Genomic DNA, 26,985 nt, shown 5'->3' on the forward strand with positions numbered 1-26,985 from the left:
TTCAACTGCAACTAATTTATGTTATTTGCACTGGGACCGGAGCTTATTCAATAATTTTATTGGCCAATAAAGATGAAGAATGAATGAATGAGAAAATAATATGCAAATTTCCGTGGGACATTTGATACCCCACCATATGTGTGCTACAAATTATTAATGGGACAAAGGTTCTATCGAACGATGAATGAAAGTAAATGCGAAACGATTCTTTGCTAAAGGTTTACTGCTTTTCAAAGAACAATCGATAAACCGTCTGGTTAAATGTCGTTAGCCGGCAAAAAGATTTATGTAACACTTAATTTTATGTGGATCTTTTGAGTAAACTTTACATTCGTGAAGAGTTTTAAAAATTACAGTTTACTCAAAAAAGTATCAAGTTCAAAAATAAGCTATCTATTTTCAAAGTTTCATCTATGTATGACCCATTCCAGCGTGACGTCACAACGTTTGCAAAATTGTTTGTTTTATATTGTATGTAAATTTTACAGTTAAAACATATCGCACATTGAAAAAAATATATACCTCTAAGTTCAGAATTTAATTCGCTACAATTTGAAATTAAAAGTATTATTATTGAACAAATAGTTATCAAAATATAAGTAAAACCGCATTTTTCTGCTCTTCTATTCGATCAAATGTTATGAAAATTTCAGAAAAGTTTTGATTCATTACAACCAAAACTTCGCTGTTTTAGATTTTTTCAAATGTTGACTAAAATTTATTTTAGAGCGATTCAGTTTCGTGAGGTCACAGTGCGCCGTTTTTTTTTTCTAAAAGCACGGCAAAGCAATGCAAAGCTTTGTGACTTCACGAAATGTTATGATCAGCTACATGAAATAACCCAATGTATAATATTGAAATTAATGCTCAGTTCACTATACATGTTTAAAAACTCAACAAATAGTGTAAATTGGTGATGAAATCGATCCATTTATTCCCAAAAAATTAGAGCATTGAATCTTAAAAGGCCCATATAAGCAGATATGGTTTGCAACACTGCGCATATCAATTTTATTCGAAATTTTCATGTGTGATCATGTGAATATTATTTAGAAAAATCTTATACTAGGAAAATGTTATACGTAGATGCGTTGAAATGTGTTTCTGAATCTTTTAAATATTTAATTGCAACGGAAAGGAAAAACAAATGATAAATTCAAAAGCCTTTGATCTTTTAAAAGTTAGTTATATCTAACTACACAAATAACACACGACGTATTACAGGACACGACACTTAACGTTCTTACTAACGGAAAAAACGGAACTAAAATTACCTTTTTGTCGACCGGTTTCGGGCTCGATGTTGCCCATCTACAGGACGATGTCCGACTGATTCCGCAGAAGAAAAACACTAACACAGCATCATACTATCACGTAGTATTTGTCGAAGAGGGGTTGGTTTTTATACATTTTTGTTTGCCAAGTTGAAAAGCGGCGAAATGATAGGCGCGTCATCCTCGTTCATTAAAGGCCTCTCTGAAGTCGTGATGTACATCGATTCCCAGGCATTTAAATGTGACGCTTTTCGAACACATTTTTTGAATTTCACCTTTTCCCAATCTATGGAATGGTTGAATTCTGATGCATGGGCGGCTACACTGGATTCGTTGGATCTGTTGTTTTCTACGGCGTTTTTATGCTCCTTTATCCGTGTTTTAAATTTGCGCCTTGTTTGGCCAATATAGACCGCCGGGCAGGCCTCGCAAGGTATCTCGTAGATACCAGATCTTTCCTCCGTAGGCACCTTATCCTTTAGTGAAACCAAACAATCTTTTAGGGTGTTGGAACTTTTGTAAGCCACTTTCAAACCGTGGTTGGAGAGGATCTTCCGAATGCCATTGGTCAGTGGTGGGTGGAACGGCAAACTGACCCTTTGGGATTCTTCCTTTTCTGGTTTGAAAGTGGTGGCATTACTTCGGAACCTTTTTCTTTCGTGTTTGCGTAGGATTTTATACACGAATTTTTCGTCATAACCGTTCAGATTGGCCGCCAATAAAATCCTTTCTTTTTCGCTTTCAAACTCACTGTTTTCCATCGGTATGTTGAACAAACGGTGTGCCATTGAATGAAACGCAGCTTGTTTTTGTGCACCAAAATGATTTGAATCTACCGTTATGTAGCGATCGGTTGATGTCGGTTTTCGGTAGATTCCAAATTTCACCGTGCTATCATCTTTTCTGGAGATGAGCAGGTCGAGAAAAGGGAGTTTTCCATCCACTTCTTTTTCGACGGTGAAATTGATCGAGCTGTGTTGGCTATTCAAGAGCTCAAGAGTTTGTGGGAGATATCGTTCTTTAACTGTGGCGAAGATATCGTCGACGTAGCGCCACCAAACTCGGGGGAAAAGTTTTTCCCTTTTTTCGAGATCGCCTTCAAAATCGCTCATGAACAGCTCGGCGAGCAAAGGGGAAAGTTTGCTTCCCATACTGAGGCCAAAGGTTTGCTTGAAGAATCTCCCCCGGAATATGAAATAGTTTTGGTTCATACATACCTCAGCTATGGTCACGTACGCTTCTATACAATTTGGTGGTGCTCTGCGTTTTTCCAAATGTCTCCGAAGGCTGCGTAAGGCGTCAGGAATGGGGACGCTAGGAAAAAGTGCGGAGACGTCAAACGAAACCAAAATCTCACCTCGACGCACTTTGAAATTTTCCAATTTTTCCACTAGCTCCACCGAATTTTTGACACTTTTTCCGTGTTTGATCGGGTATTTTCTCATTTCCTCGACCAGCCATGCTGCCATTTTTTCAGTTGGAGTGCAAATATTCGAAGAAATAGGCCTCATCGCAATCGGGTTTTTGTGTATTTTTGGGAGGCAATACAAGGAGGCTACTTTTGGGTTCGGGACTAGAAATTTTCTTTCTAATTTTTGTTCACCCATTAAAAGGGCTACTTTTTGCCTTGCGTTGTTAGCCTCCTCGATCAACGAATTGAGAGGGTCTTTTGGCTTACCATTTTTGTACATGCATTCTTCGTACGGCCCTGTAGAAATCATGTCCCGAACCTTATTGTCGTAATCTTGTCGATCCAAAATTACTACGGCATTACCTTTATCCTCCCGCGTAAAAACAACTTCATGTTTTTTCAGCTGAGCAATAACTTTTTCAGGACTGCCTATCCCCCGTTTTGAGCGACACTTTTTCCTTTTTGCGGCTTTGAGAATAGAATTCTCAATATCGTGGCGCAGGGCAGCTTTGGAGGGAAAATTCCTAAACTGTATAGCGCTTTCGATATTGTTCACTATCTCGGCCACTGGGGCACTTTCTTGGGCCACGGCAAAATTCAACCCTTTATTTAGCATGGCATTCTCATCTTCCGTCAATTGAATTGACGACAGATTCACTACAAATTTCTCAATAGTTTTTGGTACCCCCGTATTCTTCTTTGTTGGCTGGCCGTTCGCAAGAGAAGCCAATTTTTTGCGGTGCTTTTGTTTTGTAGCAATTGTACGTTTGCACAGATTGCCGTTTAAACCATTAAGCGCCGTCTGCCAACACATCTTTTTCTTCGCGGCGCACTGCAGCACTATGCACTCGGCAGCTGTGTGGAATTCTTCTTTTCTCAATAGCTTCAAGTGAAGCTGCTCTTCAACAATTGATAATGATTGATGTTTGGATTTAATTTCTTCAGCCAACCATATTTTTTGTGCACTTTTGGTGGCTATATCACTTGCTCGACTATGTGTCGATGCTTTTATGCTTATAAATTTTGGAACCAAACCCCTTCTTCTGCACTTTGTTAGGAATTGGATATCCAATAACAGTTTCTTCTTTTTGGTAGTTAAAAGTGGTGTGTAGTTAAAAGTTCTTACGTTGGCACAAACCACTAAAATGAGTTATATCTAACTGTTTTATGATAACTTTAATCAAAATGCGTTTTTAAGATGAAATATTGTCATAATTAAAGCATTAGAACATTGGTTTGGCATCACTCGCCGAAGGCGGTCGCGTTTTTATCGCTGCTAGTGAAAAAAAAAAACAATTTCGTCGAAAGAGTGGTTTCAAAGTTTATTTTTGAAGTGCGACTACAATAAAACCGTGGGTGCAATATTACACCGATTGGAAAAGGATTATTCCTTACCAGCAGCCGGATACATCCGAATAAAATCTCCCGCAGCGCCGGTTGGATCTTATTGGAAGCCCGAATAATTCGGACTTTGATTGCCGTTGTCGGGGAACCAACTCATCCTGGTGACCACAATTGTTGACCATCTACGTCCTGATCAAGGCGGACAGGCAGTACGGACGGACGGACATCCGATCGAAAGAAAACCACGTGGCGGTCGGCCATTGTTGACGTTAGATATTTGGACCATCGCAGACACTGAAGGAAATCGTCGTTTTCGAATTAAGAAACAAGTTTGTAACTTCTTTTTTTTTCTCTTTTCCTACCCTATCATTTTCACTATTATATTTTGAATTTTCAGTGCTTCGTTCAAATTTTGAAAACGGAAGACACTAGTGTCTCCGTTGATAAAAATGGACGAAGGCGGGGGGTTAAACGCCTCAACCGAGGACGATGAGAATTCAACCTACGAGAATGAAGAGCATTTGGAGGATACAGATGATGCTGGTCCCTCAAATGCGATCCATTCTCAGGTGGGTGGTAATTCTTCATCGCCCTCGGTTAAGAGTGGAACAACCCGGCTCCGAAAATACACAGAGGGCTCATCTCTCACTGGACCTTGGGTGGTTTTCATCCGGCCCAAAGTAAATGGTAAGCAACTAAATGTGGTACAGATCACCAAAGATCTGGCGAGGTGGCCCTCTGTATCTAGTATTACTAAAGTACGTCCGAACAAGCTGCGCGTTGTTGTGGCTGACCGGAAAGCCGCAAATGAAATTGTAGCCAGCAATTTCATTAACCTTGAGTACCGTGTTTACATCCCCTCTCGAGACGTAGAGATCGAGGGCGTGATCACAGAGATGAGTCTCAAGGAGGAGTACATTAAATCCAACGGCGTTGGTAAGTTCAAGAGCCTTGATTCGACTTCGGTTGAAATCTTGGATTGTCGCCAACTCAGAACTACCACCGTCGTTAATGGAGATAAAAGGTACACTCCTTCAGCCTCATTTCGTGTTACCTTCGCAGGTACCGCCCTCCCTAACTACGTCTTGATTGACGGAGTTTTGAGGCTTCCTGTGCGGCTCTTTGTGCCTCGACCGATGCAATGTAAAAATTGCATAAAATTGGGACACACAGCGTCCCACTGCTACAACAAGACGCGTTGTCCCAACTGTGGGGAGACTCATGGGGAAGGAGCGTGCTCAGCAATAGAGCAGAAATGTGTCTATTGCGGGGGCTCACCCCATGATATCTCCCTGTGCGAGGCATTCAAGAGCCGCTGGGATAAACAAAGGCGCTCTTTGAAGGAACGGTCAAAACGTTCCTATGCCGCAATTTTAAAGAGCGCGGCGCCTCCGACCCAACCCCAATGCAGTAACATCTTCTCAGTGCTGTCAGTTGACAGTGAAGACACTGATTCCACTGATCAGGATAGACCAGTTATCTTCGTTGGAAACTCCCGGAAACGGGCAAAACCTGCTCCTAAAACCCCCAAAGTTCCGGAAAAAATACCCTCAGTTAGCTCTACAATAAATAATAGACAAAAACCATCAAGTTCGAGAAATGCCAAAACAGGCCCTCCTGGATTCCCCATGAAATTTGTACCCCAGAGTAAACCAGAAGTGGCAGGATCTTCGAAGTCTCCAATATCCAACGTAGTTTCGGGAGAACCAACCTCCCAAGCGGGAATTTTCAAGCTAACTGATATAGTAAATGGAATATTATCGTTTTTCAACGTATCTGAATCCATAAGAGACATTGTTTTCGCAATGCTCCCCTTGGCAAAGACATTTTTGAAGCAATTGATGCAAACCTGGCCCCTTCTTTCAGTGTTTATCTCTCTCGATGGCTAATTTACGCCGAGAGGTCGGAGATATCACTGTTCTACAGTGGAATTGTCGTAGTCTAATTCCGAAAATGGATCCGTTCAAACATCTTCTTCATGAAATAAATTGTGACATTTTTGCGTTGTCCGAAACTTGGCTTTCTTCTCAATCGAACATTTCATTCCACGATTTTAATGTTATCCGTCTGGATCGTTACGATTCTTATGGAGGGGTGCTTTTGGGGATCAATAAGCGCCACTCCTTTTACAGAATCCACCTTCCATTATCAGGCGGAATTGAAGCTGTTGCGTGTCATACAACTATAAGAGGTAAGGACTTATGTGTTGTCAGTTTGTACTGGCCTCAGAGAGTTGCAGTGGATCGAAATCACCTAGAGGACCTGTGCTCAGTGCTCCCTGAGCCAAGGTTAATCCTGGGCGATTTCAATTCGCATGGAACTGTCTGGGGAGAACAAATTGACGATAGTCGTTCTACTCTTATCTATGACATTTGTGATAGTTTCAATTTAACAGTTTTGAACACGGGAGAAAAAACACGAATACCTAAACCACCTGCAAGACACAGTGCAATTGACCTCTCACTCTGCTCAAATTCACTATCATTGGATTGCCAGTGGAAGGTAATCCCTGATCCCAATGGTAGTGATCATTTGCCTATCAAAATTACAATCACCAATGGGGTCAGCTCTTCAAACACAATAAATATGACATATGACCTTACAAGACACATCGACTGGAAAAAGTACACGGACGAAATAACATCAGCTATCGGTTCTACGAATGTTTTACCTCCTACCGAGGAGTACCACTTTCTTTCACGATTAATACATGAAAGTGCACTTCGTGCTCAAACAAAACCCATCCCAGACTCATCAGTTCCTCGAAGGCCTCCAAACCCATGGTGGGACCAGCAGTGTTCCAAGCTTTATAAGGACAAATCAAAAGCATTCAAAGATTTTCGGAAATATGGATCTCTCGCCCTTTTTGAAGTATATGTTTCCCTTGAAAATAAGTTTAAAAAATTGATCAAGGGGAAGAAAAAGGCGTACTGGAGGAATTTTGTGGGTGGCTTATCACGAGAAACATCCTTGAGTACCTTGTGGAGAGTGGCACGCAGCATGCGTAATCGATCATCTACGAATGAAAGTGAGGAATATTCACATAGATGGATATTTAACTTCGCACGGAAAGTCTGTCCAGACTCTACGCCTGTACAAAAAATAATACGGGATGTGCCTCCAGATAGGTGTGGTATGGATTCCAGCTTTTCGATGGTCGAATTCTCACTTGCCCTCCTCTCTTGCAACAATTCAGCTCCGGGTATTGATAAAATCAAATTTAACTTGTTGAAAAACCTTCCGGACGCTGCCAAATTTCGCTTGTTAAATTTATTTAATCAATTCTTGGAGCATAACATTGTTCCCCAAGAGTGGAGACAAGTGAGAGTTATCGCTATCCAAAAGCCCGGAAAACCAGCGTCCGATGCGAATTCGTACCGTCCAATAGCGATGTTGTCTTGTATACGCAAATTGATGGAGAAAATGATTTTGTTTCGTTTGGATAAATGGGTTGAAACAAATGGTCTCCTTTCAGATACTCAATTTGGGTTTCGAAGGGGCAGAGGGACAAACGATTGTCTTGCTTTGCTGTCGTCAGAGATACAAATGGCGTACGCAAAACGTGAGCAAATGGCTTCAGTGTTTCTGGACTTAAAGGGAGCTTTTGATGCAGTTTCAATAGAGGTGTTGTCAGACAAGTTGCACTCCCGGGGTCTGCCTCCTCTCTTGAACAACATCTTATACAGCTTGCTTTGTGAGAAACATCTGAACTTTGCTCACGGAGATATTGCAATTAGAAGAACCTCTTACATGGGCCTCCCGCAGGGTTCATGTTTAAGTCCACTTTTGTACAACTTTTACGTAAGTGACATCGACAGTTGTCTCTCTGAAGGCTGCACTCTAAGGCAACTTGCAGATGACGGCGTGGTGTCTGTCACAGGATCTTCCGAGTCTCATCTGCACAGACCTTTACAAGATACTTTAGACAGATTGTCTTCCTGGGCTTTAGGGCTTGGGATTGAGTTTTCCCCTCAGAAAACGGAGATGGTGGTTTTCTCTAAGAAACATAGACCTGCTCAACCTAAGCTTCAACTCCTAGGCAGAACGATCACTCAATCGAGGTGTTTCAAGTATCTTGGGGTTTGGTTTGATTCCAAGTGTACCTGGAGAGCCCACATTGAGTATCTGAAAGGAAAATGCCAACAAAGAATCAATTTTCTCCGATCAATCACTGGCACCTGGTGGGGAGCCCATCCAGAAGATCTTTTAAAATTGTATCGAACAACTATTCTTTCAGTGATGGAGTATGGTAGCTTCTGTTTCCAGTCAGCTGCTAAAACTCACCTCATCAAACTCGAGCGTATCCAATATCGTTGTCTCCGCATAGCGTTGGGCTGTATGCCCTCAACGCATAACATGAGTCTTGAAGTTTTAGCAGGCATACTCCCACTGAAAGATCGATTTAATTTATTATCTCTCCGGTTCCTCATCAGGTGTGAGGTCATGAACCCATTGGTGATCGTAAATTTTGAAAGGCTGCTTGAGCAAAATCTTCAAATAAGATTTATGTCTATATATCATGTCTTTATGTCCATGCAGTTTAATCCTTCTTCGTACTCTCCAACTCGTGTTTTCATCCATGACTACGACACCTCTTCTGTCCAGTTTGATTTGTCTATGCAGCAAGAAATTCGTGGAATCCCGGAATCGCATCGTCCACTTTTGATTCCAAGAATTTTCGATGCTAAATATAGACACGTCGATGCTGATAAAATGTACTTTACCGATGGGTCTCTAATAGAGGAATCAACGGGATTTGGAGTTTTCAACGAAATAGCTAGCGCCTCATATAATCTCCAGTCACCATGTTCTGTATACATTGCAGAGTTAGCAGCCATTTTTTGGGCGTTGGAAAGCGTCGCATCACGGCCAACAGAACACTACTATATTGTAACGGACAGTCTTAGTTCTGTTGAAGCAATCCGTTCAATAAGATCGGGAAAGCACTCGCCGTATTTCCTCGGGAAGATACGAGATATTCTGAGTGCTTTATCAAAACGTTGCTTTGCCATCACCTTTGTTTGGGTCCCCTCACATTGCTCGATAATGGGTAATGAGAGGGCAGACTCTCTGGCAAAAGTGGGGGCGACAGAAGGCGACACGTATCACCGTGAAATCGTCTTCGACGAATTTTACTTCTTGGCACGAAGGAACTCTGTTGTCAACTGGCAGCGCAAATGGAAAGAGGATGATATGGGTCGGTGGCTCCACTCGATTATTCCAAAGGTAAGCCTCAAACCCTGGTTTAATAGATTGGACCTGAGTCGGGATTTTATTCGTATATTCTCCCGTCTCATGTCCAATCATTATTCCATGGATGCGGTACTCTATCGTTTAAATATTGCTGGCAGCAATTTGTGTGGCTGTGGCCAAGGTTACCACGACATCGAGCATATTGTTTGGTCGTGCGAGGTCCATCTTGTCGCTAGAACGAATTTGATAGACTCCCTTCGGGCCCGAGGAAAACCACCCTATGTTCCAGTGAGGGATGTGTTAGCTGTGCTAGATTTGGACTACATGTTCGAAATTTATCTTTTTCTAAAAGCTATCGATCTCCGTCTATAATTCTTTTCAATTTCCTATTTCCCTTTCTATCTTTTTCTCCTCTTGAAACAAAAAGTGCTAGACCTAAGTAATCAATTGTTATAAACACAAAAACGAGTTTGGCTCCTTAAAACTCAAAGGTATGAGCCGTTTCAAATAAAGTAATTTATAAAAAAAAAAAGCATTAGAACATAAAAATTCAAAGAAGAATCGGTTGATATAAATCAAAATTATTCATGAAAACTGTTACAGGTTTGTTGCGCAACCCCTTTCCGTAGTATAATATGGCCCTAATTTTGCATGAGACCGTGTGCTTGTACCTTCATATTTAAATAGTTTAATTCAGTTAAAAGTCTCTTCGTGGGATTAAATGTGAATTAGGGGTTAGATTTCGATTATCTAGTTACATTCTTTGAGGTGGAAGTTTCAATTTGGCTCCCGTACAAAATTAACAAAAAATTGACTACTACTAGGTACTAGGTAATTGTACGATGAAAATGTGACTTTTCCACGAAAAATGAGAAGATTCTACTTCGTAGAGTAGTTGTATGTGTTATTTTGTATTGACAAACATTGGATTTTTTTTCTCGAGTGAAAGAAACTAAGTCTCTGTGATAGGTCCAGGAATAATAAATTGTTATTCGTACTACACAACGCTGTCCTTTTTATTTTTTTTTTGGTTTTTTTCTCAATCTGAGCTATGGCTGTTTGAAAAATATGTACATCTTTTTGATAGCAAAAGCCTTTTAACTAACGAATGCTTCAAGATAGACATTTGTTGTCAAAGTAAAAAAAGTGCGCATTTTTTTTTGATTTGTTAAAAGTTTTAAGAAGACACCACTAATGTTTAAATTCAATCAATAGACTTAGAGCAGTGTTTTGTTAGACACGCTCTAACCTTTCAACATTGAAAAAATCATTGCGTGCTTCCTAATCGTTATATAATTTTGATGTCTTGGATAAAGTAGTTTTAATAGGTATTGGTTGCAATTTTGTGCAAGACAATTTTACTCTTTCTTCACAATTGAAAAGGTTAGTGTGTCGATATCATGGAAAAATGACACGTCCTTATATCTGATACTGTACAGTTAAAGCACATTATTAATATTATGGTTTCTTCGTTGTAAATTTTGTCTCACTGGATTCGCGTTGTGGACCACTGTGTAATGGAAATGGATTCGAAGTCAACTTGAATTTTGATATTTCATCCACTCTACCATCTTGCTAAGTCTACAAATGAGCACAACAAAAAAGATTAATTACCTGGTCAGGATCAATCGGATTCCGATCATTATTTTATTTGAAGAGGTAAAACTATTAAGCCAATTTTTATAAATTATTTCAGTTCGAAATTTTCTGAAAGTCTACTATAAGTGGGTTTTATAAAATTGTGGATTGCATATTGTTGGACTCTAGGAAATAATCCAAATAGAAAATATTCCTCGCAAATTGGTACAGTACACCTGGGTTAGCGAGAGTCCAGGAGACCGACTTTTTTCTTGCATAAAGAGTTTTCTCCCCCATTCAGGATTCCTCCTTAAGAGGTTTCGAAGCACATAAATGCTAATGTTGCTCAAGAAATTTACAAAACACAATCAAATTCAATATACCCTGTGTATCTGAAAATAAAATATCCATTCAATATTAATAATTACCCAAAACGTTTATTGACTAATTCTCAATTTTCCTTCGCTCCACGATGCCATGGAAACGTTGTTTTCTTAAATTTCACAAGGCAGGGAAAAACGCTCGCTTATAGAGCTTTTGGGAGAAATAAAATCATGGGACCTGGCGATTTCTCTCACTTCTAGAGGTTTTTCGATTATCCAGTTCTCTCTTATCCAGGTTCGACTGTATTTCACAAAAATGTCCAACACGTTTTTATTAAAAAAAAACAAATTTATGATTTTAATTCAGATACATTCGAAGATAATTTTAAATCCGTTAGCTTAGGGTTGGCGACACTGACTTAAACCCATTTATCGGGAAAACTTGTGGTAATTTTTTTGTTAAGTCTTGTTTTAACAAAAATGTTGAAGAAAATTAATGGAATAGGCTAAGCTTGCCACATTCAATCGCTTTCATCCGTTCCTGTCCGAATATTCAATGTTAAAATTTAGGAATGCGTTCCGGCGTGGTGAGACGAAAATCTTTAAAAAAAACCCATTTCATCCACGTTTCTTGCACATTACAACCCAATGAAAAACTCAAGTTGAGTGATGATAATTTTCAATTTTTGCTTCATACATCAATCTGGCAAGCAAAGATTAACCCGATGGTATGTTAATAATTTTTTTGTCATTAATTTATGAGAAATTAGCAAAAAAACTGGCAAAACGATGATTTATAAATAGATGCCCCATGTTTGATATAAATATGCTAAATCGTAATGCAATTAGTTTGCAGTTTGAAACTTTGTTTTTCAACAGCCAAAAAATTAGTGGTTTCTTACATGTTCAGTAGCATTATTCGAATTAAAATGAAATTATTTTGCAACGTAAGCAATTTTATTACCCGTTTCAAAAATCAAGCGATCACCATAATTGGTTTATACCCAAAGCCCACTAAAATATTTAAAAAAAAATCTGTTAATTTCAGTTCAATTCAAGTTGAAGTTGATTGAGTAAAAATGTTTTTTTCTAACCCTGAGAGCAAAAAAAAGTTTGAAAAAAGTTTTCACGAGATCTAAACTTTTTGAAGATGAAAGTGGGTGTGAGTAATTTATTCTAGTTTCTAAATATATCAAAATGAAGTGAATTTGTTTTACCAGGTCGTCTGTAGTTGGTTCCGAATGAAAAAAAAGTCCCAAAAAACAATTTTATTTTTAAATTGCTTATAAGTTTTGACAGCTTTGTAGTATTACAGTATTTCATTTATGGTTGGTCATGAATACATCTATCCGACGATGTAACGACGATGTTACGACTAACATCTATCCCGGATTTTCCGGTGCAAAAAATCCTACTTAAAACAAGGACCTCCAATTTTGTTTTTGCTTCGCTGTATATCATTTTTCATCAGAATTTCAAAACTTAAGTTTTTTTTCTCGTTAATTTCATTACAATTTTTATAGAACATATATGGTCTCTTTGAAATCTCAGTTCTTCAGTACATTGAAATGACGTTTAAGATGCTTTGAATCTGCGCTTCGGGTCATATTAGCCCAAACAGCTTTGGAGGGTTAAGTAAATTATTCTATGAATCAATTTGTGTCATCTAATGAATTAAGCTGAAAATTTGTATCCATTCATGATGCCAAAAGTTTCTCAAATATAGTTCTCAATCAAAATTTTTCACTTTAAAACAAAGGTATGTATTTGACAATGTTTTTAAATTTGCCTTGATTATGATTGCCAGATTACCCGGGTTTATACGGGTTTGGCCAGATATTTAATATAAAATTTGGGAGCAGTCCTGCCCGGCCCGGGTGCCTGGATTTTATTGAAAATAGCCCGGATCATGCACGGATTTATTCACTTTATTTCGCAAATCAAACAAAAAAAAAAAAACAAACTTTGTTAAAGAAATTTTCGAACTATGCGTCCAACGAAATTTTTTTAACGAGTTTAACAAAAATTACTATAAGAGGTTTTTTAAGCCTAAAATACTATTTAAAATCTGTTGATAAATTTAGCTGGATAAATTTATTTTTCAATTTTTTTTCTTGATTTTTGATGAGTAACTTTTGGGGTTTTGACAAAATTTTCCAGGGTATTGCCCGGTTTTTAGTCGTCAATTTTGAAAACAAAGGCCCAGATTTTATCAGGTTTTTATAAAAAAAATTGTCAGGATTTGCCCGGCCCGGTAACGTGCTAAAAAATTCTGGCAACCTTAGCCTAGATGGTTCTGATGGTTTCAGCCTATTCCGCGAATTAATGAACCCCAGATTTTTTCCGTTGAAACTTTAAAACGCCTGCAGAAAATTATTTGTACCTTTATTTATGCAAAATTAGAACGTTTTGCGCTTATTCAGTAAATATTTTTTTAAATCCTTTCTTATTAGGTGGCCCACAAAATAAAAAAAAAAAACATGGGAGGAAAACGTCAACTTTTGCAGCGGTCTAATGAGTACCAATGACAAATTTCTGCCCTCTTTGTATTAATACGATAAAATTAAATTTAATTGTAAAATTTGTTCGTTTCCGACACAGCCTGGTTTTAAGAATTTGGTTAAGAAATTAAACATATTCACAAAACTATACGAATTGATCAAGTGAATTATACTACCTAGTTACTATTTTTTTTATGACTTCGAACGTTTGTTCAAATAAAAACAATCTTTTATTCAAATATCAAAATAAATCGCTAAAAAACCTATGCAGCATAATCTACTCTAGTGGCTGTAGTAAACTTCCAACAACAACCTTGCTATTTGAGCTAACTACGCAGCTTGCCCCTCATTAATATTATTATCTCTGCTAGTAAAAAGCAACAGCAACAGCTAGCCCAAGCACCCAGATCGGACTCAATGAATCAATGCACAAGTACCCAGCCAAGTGCAGCGGGATGTTTGCATACTCAGCAGCTTTTTTCTCAACCCTAAAAGCCCTTGCCAGCGAGCAACACTTTTCTCTCAGACAGCCCCACACACCTTTGCTGTTTGTCGGTTCTAGGCAGACATATAGCCCATGTGTTTATTTTTCATACATAATTTATTTCATGTTTTAAATTCAAATAAAAAATGGATTTCTTCAAATTCAAAATCAGTGAGAAATTTTAATTCTATTGAGGCTTAAAAAAATAATGTGTGACTTTTTATTCTAATATACTTACTATTGCAATGGTTCATGCTAATCCGAATCAACTCGCACTAAGCCTTGTACAAATGATTAGCGCCACTTAACCCGATTCCGTCCAAACGGCAAATGAAACCTTTGCAGTTCAGGCGAAGTGTATAATGGTTGTTCAGTTGTAGCTTTACCCAGTGAATCTAGGGACGGAAAAAATGTTAAAAAAGTTAGAAACATTATGCAATCCGATAACAGAAGGAGTAATGAAGCAAAAACTTACCAAGCTAGAGTTCCTTTGGCATTAGAGTTCAAATTTAATGATTTTACTTAGGTTTCATACCTATTTTACAAATAATTCTGTTAGTGCTACTAACACAGTGGCTCATCGAATAAATATATCAAGGTATTCAACATGAGTAACAATTATCGATTGCACAATTGACACTGCAAATAAGATACCATTACAGCTTGTTTATCAGATGTTTAAGTCATTAATGTGCAAAACATCACTGTTCGAATTCCATGTCAACGACGAACGGCATCAAAATGCTTCATAATCATCAACGTTATGGTCCATCATCAGGGTCTGCATAAACCAACGACTTCGACGATTCATATCATTCAAGAATTTGCTCTCGAGATTGAGTAACAATGGTCACGACAAGAAGTGGGCAGGTTTCTATAGGAGGAAAAAAAACTGACGACGATACCTCTCACCAACAATCAACCAAGAGACCGACCGGATGCAAAAACTCAATCCAACGAGACGTGGGGAAGCAAAACTATGAGAATGCAACTGGAATCGCGTGCTCGAGATAACTGCGCGAGGGTCCAAGAAAACCAAACCGAATAATAAGAGGTGAAGAAAAATAAAAAAAAAATGGTGGCAAGGTCACGTCGGAAGTGCTCCGGTTATGCAACAACAATACCTACCGAACCGACAACAACCGACAGAGAACGACGATAAAAGGCGAACCGCTCGCTGCTGCTGCTCGTGTGAGGAGGGCCGAACAAAACATAACAACACCCTTCTTCGTTTGTGGGGTAAATAGGTACCTATCCAGCTAGAGAGACAATCGAGCTAGCGTCTCCGACACATTCCGCAACCTCCCATTATAGTCCGCGATGCGGTTATTAATAATATTTTCGCTCCCGGCAATTGGCTGCAAGATGCCTGGCAGTAAGCCATCTGGGGCTTTTGAGAAGGTTCGATGGATGCTGGGACGGAACCTATATTAATGGTCTTCTTAATCACACTGCTGATGCTAGCATTAGTCTCCGAGATATCGAGGACCCTTTCTTAGTCGGTAATATAGACCAGGTTGAAAAATGTTGTGTTGCAAAGTGTTGATCGGTTGCAAAAAGATGGAATAGTTTGATTAGAATTTATCTTTAAGCCAATTCCGCCAATTCTGCCGACAAAATTTAGAATAAAAAATTAATTAAACATTCAAGCAGTGTAATTTTTGTTTTAGGTTAAGCTTAGCTTGTTTGACTACTCATATCCAACTCAAATCAATAAACTCGAAATGTTTTATGTAAAAGCTTTATAAGTATCCATTCTAGAGGATATTCAATATTGTTATTATGTTATCAATATCTTCATAAATTTCGAATTCCATGATCGACTGCGTGGCTCAGCAGAAAAAGTTATATGTCGCCAATGGTTAATAGAGTCCATCATTTTTACGCAATGTAAAAAAAATGGTGCTTGGGATTAGTATTACATTTTCAATGCATTTATGCATCTTCCGATGCTCTTCCTGTTTAAAATGATTAATAACGGCGCCGGCCACGTCCCAGTAGTCAATGGGGATAAAAGGAAGGAATGTTAGTAAGATACTTATTTGGTTCAACTAGCAACCTCTTGTATCTGTAGAATCAAAAAAAAAAAAAAATAAATAAATAAGCCAAAGCAGAGATAAGTCAGTATTACCAGCCATGGAAACCGTCTGTACGTCTGCGAATCCATATTCAAGTATCCAAGTAAGGGGTAACCATTCACATTTCTAGCTTTTTCCCGCAACTTACTCCCTATTTCATCAAAGAATTTACAAAAAGGCGTAAAAAAATCAAAAACTAATATTTGAAATTGTCGGTGCTTTTAAATACATAATTGATTATATCTTCAATCTTTTTTTATCGTTCAGATTTATTCAGGGCCGGATTAAGCCATCAAATGCTATCCCAGAGAATACAAAACCTTTTAAACGTGTAAGAGAACTGGAGTTAAGTTTAGTAAACTGTCTTCAAATAGCCATGTTGTCTGCGTAGAAGATAGTTTCTGGTATCCTCAAATAAAAATTGTTAAATAATCACGTGCAAAAATCTCGGAAGAGTTTAGAAATTTTTCAAAAATGTGCTTCAAAATGAAAAATTAAATTCTCATTTTATTTCATTTCATCATTAATCGTCTGGTTTGTGCTTTATCGAAACATAATCACCTAATGACCATTGGAAAGAAAAAATCATGAAGATTTGAAACATAGAATATAAAATTAAAAAAAAAAATAAACAAAATAATTAAATTCAAATGCCATAATGGTATCTACAGATATAAGAGGTTAAGAATTCAAAACTCAAAATCAGGTTATATTTAGAACCACATTTCAGTGGCTCAAATATAAATGATAGTTTTGAATCAAGTTTTGAGAAACAAAATATGAATTAAATAAAAGAAAAGTGATTGAAAGTTACAATCAGAGCCATAGCAGCCATTGCATCAAATGTGAATTTCAATTTTATATCTTTGAAATGAAAAAACCTTTTCATGAGACGCTAATGAATATGATTCTCATCAGATAAAAAATATGTTTGAAACACAAAATCAGTTATCAATTTATAGACCAACGGAAATTTCAATTATTGAAAAGTAAAGATTTATAATACTAACACGTTTACTGCCCGGGTAAAATTCTGAAATGTTTATCATAAAGTTTCTCTGTTCTCGCTTAGCACTGTAAGCCAGTTTTGGCGAAATTAGTTGTAATTCAAGTGCATTAACCATTACTTGGAAAGTTAACTTAAGCACAATCATCATTATTGAGCAAGACGTTGTATGTTATCATAATGAGGAGATGTTTTTTTTATTTATTTTACTTTATATGTTTCGATAAAAAAATTGAAAATTTGAGGTGTTTTCCCTCATATTCTTCTTAATTTTTTTTCGAATTCGGTTTTGGTACATTACTGTCCAGATTTTGGGTTGAAAATTTTGAAATTCAATACCAAGATTTTGATATTCTCAGCTCGCAAAATAGGGGAGAACTTCTTCCCTTCTACTCTAGGGGCTCCCTAAACTTATGTAAGAGAAAAACTATTCTAGATATTATTTCACGAGGAAAAATATTGCAAGTTTTTATTCCGATTTTCTAGTGTTGATTTCTTTACTTAGATTTGTAGCAGTATGATTAAAGTTATGTTAAAACTTTTTTTTCTTCGGGGCCCCCCCTGAGCCTGGGGGCCCAGGGCAATTGCCCCTTTTGCCACCCCTTTAATCCGGCCTTGGATTTATTGAATAATTTAAAAACCATTCATCTTATTATTTTTGGTATTACATTAAAAAAAGGCATTAATTTTAATAGATATTCATGCACCTGCATTTTCTCTTATGGTTAGGCTAAATCAAAACTTTAACTGAAAAATTCATACAAGATTTCCCAGCAAACATTTTTCTACACAAACATTTTTTCTACACATTTGTGTAGAATAGTTTTGATAAACGTTCCATACACATTATAAAATGATCGTATGAAAGTTGCAAAATTAGCTTTTACCTACCAAAGTGGAGGCAATATATAAACATAAATTTCGTTTCTTTCTAAAGTGACGAAAAATACACCAATTGGGCGTTGATCAACACCATATTCGTACCTATCAGAATAATGCAAGAGAGCGCAAGATTTTGCTCTTATAGCCTAAATTAGTTGCCATCGATAATATTTTCCAGTTGTCTCATTGGTCAATAAAACTCAATTCCCATTTGATTGCACTGCTGGTTGCCGAGAAAACGGGACGATGATTTTCTCATTTGAAGCCCTCGCGGGAGCTTAATACTTTAAAAATTTACAAACATGGTGGGCTTTCTATCATACCGCTTCAAACTAACTTCATACAACATTGTATACGATATTTTTTTACTATGCCGTTGGAATTGCTATTCGCAACACCATTATAAACGATTTAACTCATCATTTCAGATACAATTTTATGATTTCTGGGTTCTATTTCATGGATTTCTTGTTTGTGATAGTTCACATGCTGGTATTTCCATAAAAATGTTCAATCTATCTAATGTAGGGGAACTGGGGGTAAGACGCACACGTTAAGAAGAATTCTTTATAACTCGTATATGAATAATGCCATCCAGTAAATTCGACAAAATTTTTAAAGAGGAGACTGCTCTTCACCAGAATATAAAATATAAAAAAAAACATTTAAACCAATAATATATGTCTTTATCGTTAAATTTTTAAAGGTTTTCTAAAGTATGATTTCAATTTCGTTTGGGACAAAGTGCGCTTATGTATGTGTGTACCCAAACGCGCCTTTAAACGTTTAATACGTGATTATTGATTCAAGTGCCTTCGAAAGTGTTTGACAGGTAAGAACACTTTTATTCCACTTCACAGATGGAAAAATGTATTGCTACGCACAGTGCTGCCAGATATACTGATATTCTTGAGAATAGTTAAAAATAGAAATTCAGGAATTTTGAAAATTTCACTTCGCCCTGCCTCGACATGTTTATTAAAAATCGTTCAAATAATAGAAATAATAATATAATTGGGAAATTTTTCATAATGTGATGAGTATAAAGACCAATGTTCACCATTAGATTAGATGAAAAGTGATTTTTTTGCTTTGAGATACCGTAATTCCTTACGACGAAAACATTGCAAGGATGACTCCTTTAAATTATAGTTTTAGTTTTTTGTTAAATTTAAGTAATAAAGAAAACTGAGAAGGTCTACAAATATTTAGGAACGCACAAAAGTGTAAAACGTACAGACTGGCATTTTCAGAAATGTTGAAAAATGTTTGTTTCGTGAAATACTGATGATGGGTCATCTCGTCGGCTCTGCGCAGTTTATATCCAGTTCCTCTATCTATATATTTTTAAAACACGCTTACTGTTTGATAAAATTATCAATATTTTATTGAGAAAAAAACGGAAAGCTCAATTTTTATATTGAGTACAATATAATGCAATCTACTATATTCAGTTGATAAAAAAAACTGCTTCAATAAAATATTGCTGTTAGACAAGACATGCTTAAATCGCGAGTCTACATACTCGCAATTTGTCATATTTACAGATCAATTGAATAACTGCAATGATGGTATCGGTAAGGGTTGCCAACAATTTTTTTTTTCAAAATTCAGGGACATAAAAAATAAAAATCAGGATACATGGTTTAACGGAAATTTCGGTCGAAGTGAGGGCTTTTTTTGGCCATGAATCCACATTTTGACCTCTATTAAATAATGTCTTAAATGCTGTTCCGTACCACTCATTTTCCATCATATTCACAAAAATCAGGGTCCCGAGGGTGCCTAATCGGGAAAGTGCATGGCAACCTTCCAAATGAACGAATTTCAAATCAAATCACAAAAACCAGGGAAAGTCAAGCTTATTTCCCAAAACCTGGGAAAACCGGAGGCTTATCAGGTTATCAGATTAAGCCTCCAAAAATCAGGTAAATTCTGAAAAAAAAACAGACACATTTTTTTCTCCTTTCAAAACCAGTACAACACTGCCGAATAAACAAACAAGATGACAGCATCTAGTGGTGCACCAGTGCAACACTAGTGCAATACTCGGCATAAACAAATACGATATAAGCAAAGCAATTGAGAGATTCTCTTAAATTTCCTTTTTTTTTAAATAAGAAATAAAGGAAATCTTCCGATTGCTTTGATTCAGCCACAATTTTATTTTTTAGCTTCAGCAATGGTACCTAATCCACTTCTACTACCCATTTTTCATCACATTCGTAAAAATCAGGCAAAATCAAACATATTTTCAAAAAAATCGGGGAAAATACAATGGCTTATCAGGTTGTCGGACTGAGCCTCGAAAAATCAGGCAAATCCTAAAAAGGCACATTGGCACATTAGCATCTCTGGTTTTATGAATTCAAAATTCAAAGTCGTGTTCCTTCGGCAGCCGAACACATCAATTGGACAACGCAGCGGGGCGTGGCTAAAAGCATCGGGCAACGAACGTTCGTGCGCATTTTGTGTTCGGTAAGCTTCGTTTGTTGTTTCGTTGTGTGATTTTATTTCGGCGATGCTTCGAAATCATCAATGCAGAACTGTTTTCTTCGTTTTGTGCGAATTGACGTCGTGATTGAAAAAAAAACAACAGACTGATTTTTGCCGAAACGAGTTTACGCATGTCTGTCATTCGGATCGGAATCCAGCTTGTTGCCGTCAGGATGTAGCTTTGATTTTCTCCTAGATCCTGTTCAAACATCATTTTTAATTATAATATATTTCGTTCTGTTGTTTATGTGAAATTTTCCTAACAATTTTTTTTAAAGTGACACTCACATATTATCACATACTTTTTTATAACGAAAAAAAATGTTATCATTAATGTGTGGCGCTCTAAATTCTTGAATCCTTTAAGATATCTTCTAGTTTTGTACGCAATCTAGCTTATTTTTTATATACGATTAACTAAAAAGAACTCTGAAAATTTCGAGACGTGGAATGTTTGCAAACATATTTTTCCAGATTGCCAACTTGATAAATTTGTATTTCTGTTTAAAATAAGTTATTAAAACATTGCAAACAAGCGAATAGATAATTTCCTGAGTCCCTTAGGTTAGAATATCTGATATAAAAATTTTAGATGCTGTATGCAAAGCGCAATGTGAACTTCTAAGAATAATAAAACTGTTGAGCTTGATCTCAATCAACTAATTCTAAATCAACCATGCTTACGATTAATGACTTTGATATGCTAATTAATTGTGGTTTACGTGCAAAAAACAATACATGTAATAAATTTGTTTTTTTTTTCAGCGCGGGAAGATTTTATCAGCTCTCACTCTAATGCGCTCACAATGACACAAAACATCTCGGTTTCGGAAATCAGGAAGCAACTCTGCTGATCCGCAACAATAATGCAATAAAAAACAATAACAACAACAATAACATTAACATCAACATCATCATCATTGCGAGCAGCATCAGCAAACGGCAGCTAAATGAAACGAGCATTATGGCACCTGATAAACCGCAGCATTTTTCACCTTTTGCTGAATAATTCGCTGCCTCCGGGTGTGCTGATGAAGATGGAAAATGGGAAAGAAAGAGAGAGGAACTGTCTGTCGGTAGATTTGCATTTTTTCCCAGGCTTACATAACATATTTTTCCGCTCTCTGAAGCAATCTTAAGTCGGGGTCCAATCTATGTGAATCAGTCAGTAGGTAGGCAGTGCGATGAATGCTTCGAGTACGGGGAGATGATCTGTAATTAGGTACCATTAGAGGTGTGGGCATCTGGCTGAGGTGTTAAGGTTATTGTGGTCTGACATTTGACCATTTTGTCAAATTATTAAAACGGAGATCAACTTATTCAAAAATTCCATCTGAAACTGATGGTCTGAAATTAAATCTTTAATAAGGAACTTCGAACCACCCTAGTTAAAAAAAATCGTACAAACCGTCACTTTTAGGTATCAAACTTTCAGTAGTACTGATTAGGATCGGCCTAGAGATCATTCCAATTCCGAATAAGTAATAATCAAATGCCATCCAACAAGACCGAAAGTAAGAGGTTTACAACCGAACAGCTCGATTGTAATGGAGACCCTTTGATTAGGATCTCAAAATTGGGAAACAAATGGCGTTAACGATCATGGGTAATCACCCTTTGAAGCTACTCAAATCCATCATAATCATCTTCATCATCATCACCTGAACCCGGCATGAAGGCACGATTCAATATCGTGAGGTGCATCTTGCATTTATGTTTGAATCATGAAATGCCCCCGGCGGAGCAGTTCAGTTGGGAAGACCGAACGAACGATTCTCAACTTTCGGGTGGCGTCTACCGGGTCTAGTTTGCTACCTTACTATTGAAGGCATCAGGGCGACTTTCATGGGGAAGTTAAACTTCCCCGATAGAAAGCTGCACCTGAAAGTTTGCAGCGGTTTTCTTTCCGGTTTGGAGGCACGCAATTCTGGAATGCAATTAGTTTGGTTGATTGGTGTTTTGTTTAACGCTAAATTTAAATCAAACGTGTTTATTTTGATTAAGTTTATTCTGATGATGCTGAAGATAGAACATTGAAATGAACATATTTGAGGTTACAAATTTGAATAAACAAATTATTTGTCAGTGGTTGGTGATTGAATTTCCGGGTTTACAATATCCGGTTTTATGTTTTAATAAATTTTGGGGATAGCTTATATAATTTAGTTTTATAATACTAAGCCCTCAGAGGCGGAACGTAGTGCCTTGAGACTCTCCAAATACAAAACTCTCTATGAAGGAGATCTTACAGGACACCTCAAAATCCTAAAGAAATTTAAATTAAACTCACTTATTGTGAAAAATGATGACTGGATGGAGCCCATTTTCAACCTAGACATACCATACAATGTAACTATCAATGATAGGGACGTGTGGGAGTCAGGTGGACCTACGGTTCCTCCCAGATCGATCCTATTCTTCACTGATGGGTCAAAAATGGATAAAAGAACTGGGGCAGGGGTTTTCGGACCTAGACTCAGGATCTCAATTCCTATGGGAAACTGGCCAACAGTATTCCAAGCTGAAATTCAAGCCATTCTAGAATGCACCTTAGCCTGTTTGAAAAGGGGATACAGGTACACAAGTATCTGCATGTTCTCTGACAGCCAGGCTGCTCTCCGAGCACTAAGTACGTTCACATGTTACTCCAAACTAGTTTGGGAGTGTATAGTTGCACTAAGAAACCTGGCCATAAGGAACAGAGTATCTTTATTCTGGGTACCAGGCCACTGCGGTATCCTAGGGAACGAAGAAGCAGACCAACTAGCTAGGGAAGGATCTCAGGGACTGTTGATTGGACCTGAACCTTTCTGCGGAGTATCGAGAAGTGCTTTGACTATGGAGCTCAAGAACTGGGAAAGCACCACTATTGTTTCCAACTGGAAAACAGCGGAGGGAGCAACCCAGGCAAAAAGATTCATTGAACCAAGCGCACGACTCTCAAAAAACATGTTGAACTTAAGTAAGCACGAATTAAGTACTTACACAGGTCTCTTGACCGGACATTGTCCAACAAAACAGCATCTCAAAAGGATAAACATAATTCTGAACGATGACTGTCGGTTCTGCGGGTTCGAAAAAGAAACTGCAGAGCATCTTCTATGCAACTGCTGCGCCCTCCTAAATAGGAGAGAGCGTGTACTTGGGGCAAAGTTAATTAGCGCACAAGACATATGGTTGCATATCAGCCCTAAGAAGGTTATATCATACATCTTTGATATCATACCCGATTGGGATAAAATGCTTAGTCAGCAATCAACTGTCACTCCAATCAATAGTGCAGGTGAACCTGACAGCATATAGTAACGCGGGGTAAACACCACAATAGATCAACTACTGGTCGCAGTGGGCTCTCCCCTACAGGAAAAAAAAGCCCTCAGTGCTTAAAGAGTATAAGTTAAGGTTGCCAAATTGTCCGGTGTTTCTGGTTTGCCCGGATATTAAATAAAAAATTAAGGAAAAGTCCGGTTCGGCCCGGTTGCCCGGATTTCATTGAAAACAGCCCGGATTTTGCCTGGATTTATTCATTTTATTTGCCAAAACAAAAAAAAAACCCACTTGCATTTTTGCACTTTTTTTTTATTTATGCATTCAAATCGAAATTTTCTGAGCAATTTTTATGAAAATAACCTTGAATGTTTTTTGGAAGCCAATAATACGATGTAATAAACTGATGAGTTTGAATGAAACATCTGAAACAAATCTTGCAACCTTTGTATAAGTTCAAAAATAGAGGATTTCAAATTGATGATGCCAAACAATTCTACTATTTCAAACTTTATTCGATGATTTTTTCGGATTATAAATTTTCTTTAACATACTATGACGTATGATAAAAATGCCAAATTTCGAAAAATATATCGAAAATTGCTAAACACGACAATTTAACAGCGTGTTTTCTCTAAATTAGCGTTTATACATTTATACCCTTTCGGCTCCAGGGGAACTTGTATCTACTCGATTCAGCTGAAACCTCAGTACAAAGCACGATTCGAACACTGTCTATAAGACAGAAATTGAATAATTTTGTAACTGTTTTGATTTCTTCTAGAGATGTACCGAATAGTGGTATTCGGCGAACGGCCGAATACCGAATATTGACCTTTTCAACTATTCGGCCAAACGAATATTCGGCCGAATATTCGGCCGAATATTCGGTCGAATATTCTATTGAGTTTTCAATGAAAAAATCTTAAGCGATTATTTCAATGGTTTCCATTTCTTCCATATTAATGCCCCTCATGTTTAAAGTCGATTATTCTCAACCAGATGATGTTATCGGATGATGTATTACAAGATATTTTTCAAGAAAAAATCTTTTTTGTTGTCGTACGTTTATTTAAAGAGGGTTTAAGCCTTAAACTTTTACCCTCAGCAGGTGTCTTTCTGATTTTTAAAATGTTATTAATAACTGAAAAAACATCAGATGACTAGTCGCTTCTAGAGCGACTAGAGATTGCGTTCCTATGAAATCTGGTGCAAAACATGTCGAAACAGGTGCAAACTATTTGAAATTGCTTCTCTGATATTGAATTTTATGAAGGTCGAATTTAAGCAAGGTATTTTCAAAAGCATATCATACTTTCAACCACACGTATACAAACAATCAGGCATTCAGGACGATTGTTGAAAATAAAATTAAAAAGTTCAAAATTTATGCATGTTTTTAAATTTATGAAAAATCGTTATTGAAGACAAGATCTAAATAATATTAAAGAGCAATTTGAGTTTTTGATTTGATTTAGCAAATAATCTGAATAAACCCGAGCAAAACTCGGGAAGGTGTAAACAATATCTGGACATCTCGGCCAGATTTGACTTATCTAGATTCTTTACTGGATTTATGGGAAAACCTGAATATATCCAGAAAATCTGGAATAAACTATAATCAAAGTATGAAGCGATACTTGTCAGCCTTCTCCTGAACGATCTACAATGAAAGATACGCGGATACATCATAGATGTTTCGCTGAAACCATAAGTTTTTAATGATTGTGTAGCTTTTACATAATAACTTTTGGATATTTGATAAATTATCCAAAATTATTTGAAAAATTTACAAGTCTGTAGTAGATATTCGGCCTATTCGGCCTATTCGGCCGAATACTTAGCTCAACTATTCGGTGAGCCGAATATTCGGCCTAACGGTTTTTCGGCGGTATTCGGCGCCGAATATTCGGCCGACCGAATATTCGGTACATCTCTAATTTCTTCGAACTTAACATTCGTTGATCTAGCTGCGTGACTGCGTGAGGCCCATCGTTCTCTTTTCGGTGTTGTTTCTCGTTCTCTCAGACTTTTGTGAGTTATTCTGTCTTTCGTGTATGCACGCTTAGTTAAGAAATATTTATTTTGAATAATTACTAACCTTTTGAAGTATTTCAATTTTGAAATATGTATCTGCGTCCTCTGACAAATAATACAATAATTTTGCTAAAGGTACTATACATATCATTAAACTCATTTGTTACGCAAATAAGGAGCCAAGACTTGGAGAACCTTTTAAACAATGTAATTCGTATGAGTCTTAAACTCCAGCCGATGGTCTCGGATAACGCCCAGATCGTTGATGTGGTCACAATTGGAGGCGATATATCTACAATGACAAGATTACAACGATTCGATTTCCCACAAAAAGCAAAATAAACGAAAAAAAAATTCCCCGACCGAGATTTGAACTCCAGTCCTCCGAGTCGGCTGTCCGATATCTTACCACGATGTCAACTCATCAACTGATATGGTCCACGGAGACCGGAAAGAGTGTTAATTGAAGGACCGCCCATTTATCGTAAATCAGTTCACTCAAATCGTAAATGTTGAATTAGCATATTCTCAACGTTTTGAAGACATATTTACGAATTGACTAAACTGCTATCGGATTAATCTTTTTTTAGTCAAAGCTTGTCGTAAATGAATGATGGAAAATCACTCAATACCAACGTGTTAACGATGGTTATTGGAAATGTCTTAATATTCGATTTGGATTATCATTTCTATTACTATTTCATATTAGCTGGGGTCCATCTGGTTGATGGTTTCGTTTCCGAGAGTGTAGTCTGCATGAAGAGAGTTCCGCTTGTGAGAAAACTTAATTGCTGTGTTTCAGAGGCAGGCAGTTGGTGTCACACTAGTGAGCGAAGGTGTTGAACTGCCTTTGCAAGAAATCGACATCGTCTTGGCCATTGATGGTGTGGAATAGTTTGAGGTCGTAGACATTCGCAAGTTTTGGGCCGTTCAAGAGAGTGAGTGCATCGTTAAAATAGATGACGAAAATTATCGGTTCCAAGTGGCTTTCCTGGGGCACAACTGAACAAGTGGAAAACTGTCTTGAAAGGTAATTTCCAGTTTGCACTGATAACTTTCGTCCCGTTAAATAGCTTCGAAACCAGTCCAGTAGGGATCCACAGAATCCTAA

At 37.4% G+C, this 26,985-nt stretch overlaps 1 protein-coding gene across 4 annotated transcripts in view; it reads left to right on the forward strand.

The window, feature by feature from the left end:
- LOC129748797 (A disintegrin and metalloproteinase with thrombospondin motifs like) overlaps positions 1–26,985 on the forward strand; it is a 633,996-nt gene that overhangs the window by 123,849 nt on the left and 483,162 nt on the right. The window lies entirely within an intron of this gene.

Source organism: Uranotaenia lowii, chromosome 2 (assembly GCF_029784155.1).
Source record: "Uranotaenia lowii strain MFRU-FL chromosome 2, ASM2978415v1, whole genome shotgun sequence".
NCBI classification, from domain to species: domain Eukaryota; kingdom Metazoa; phylum Arthropoda; class Insecta; order Diptera; family Culicidae; genus Uranotaenia; species Uranotaenia lowii.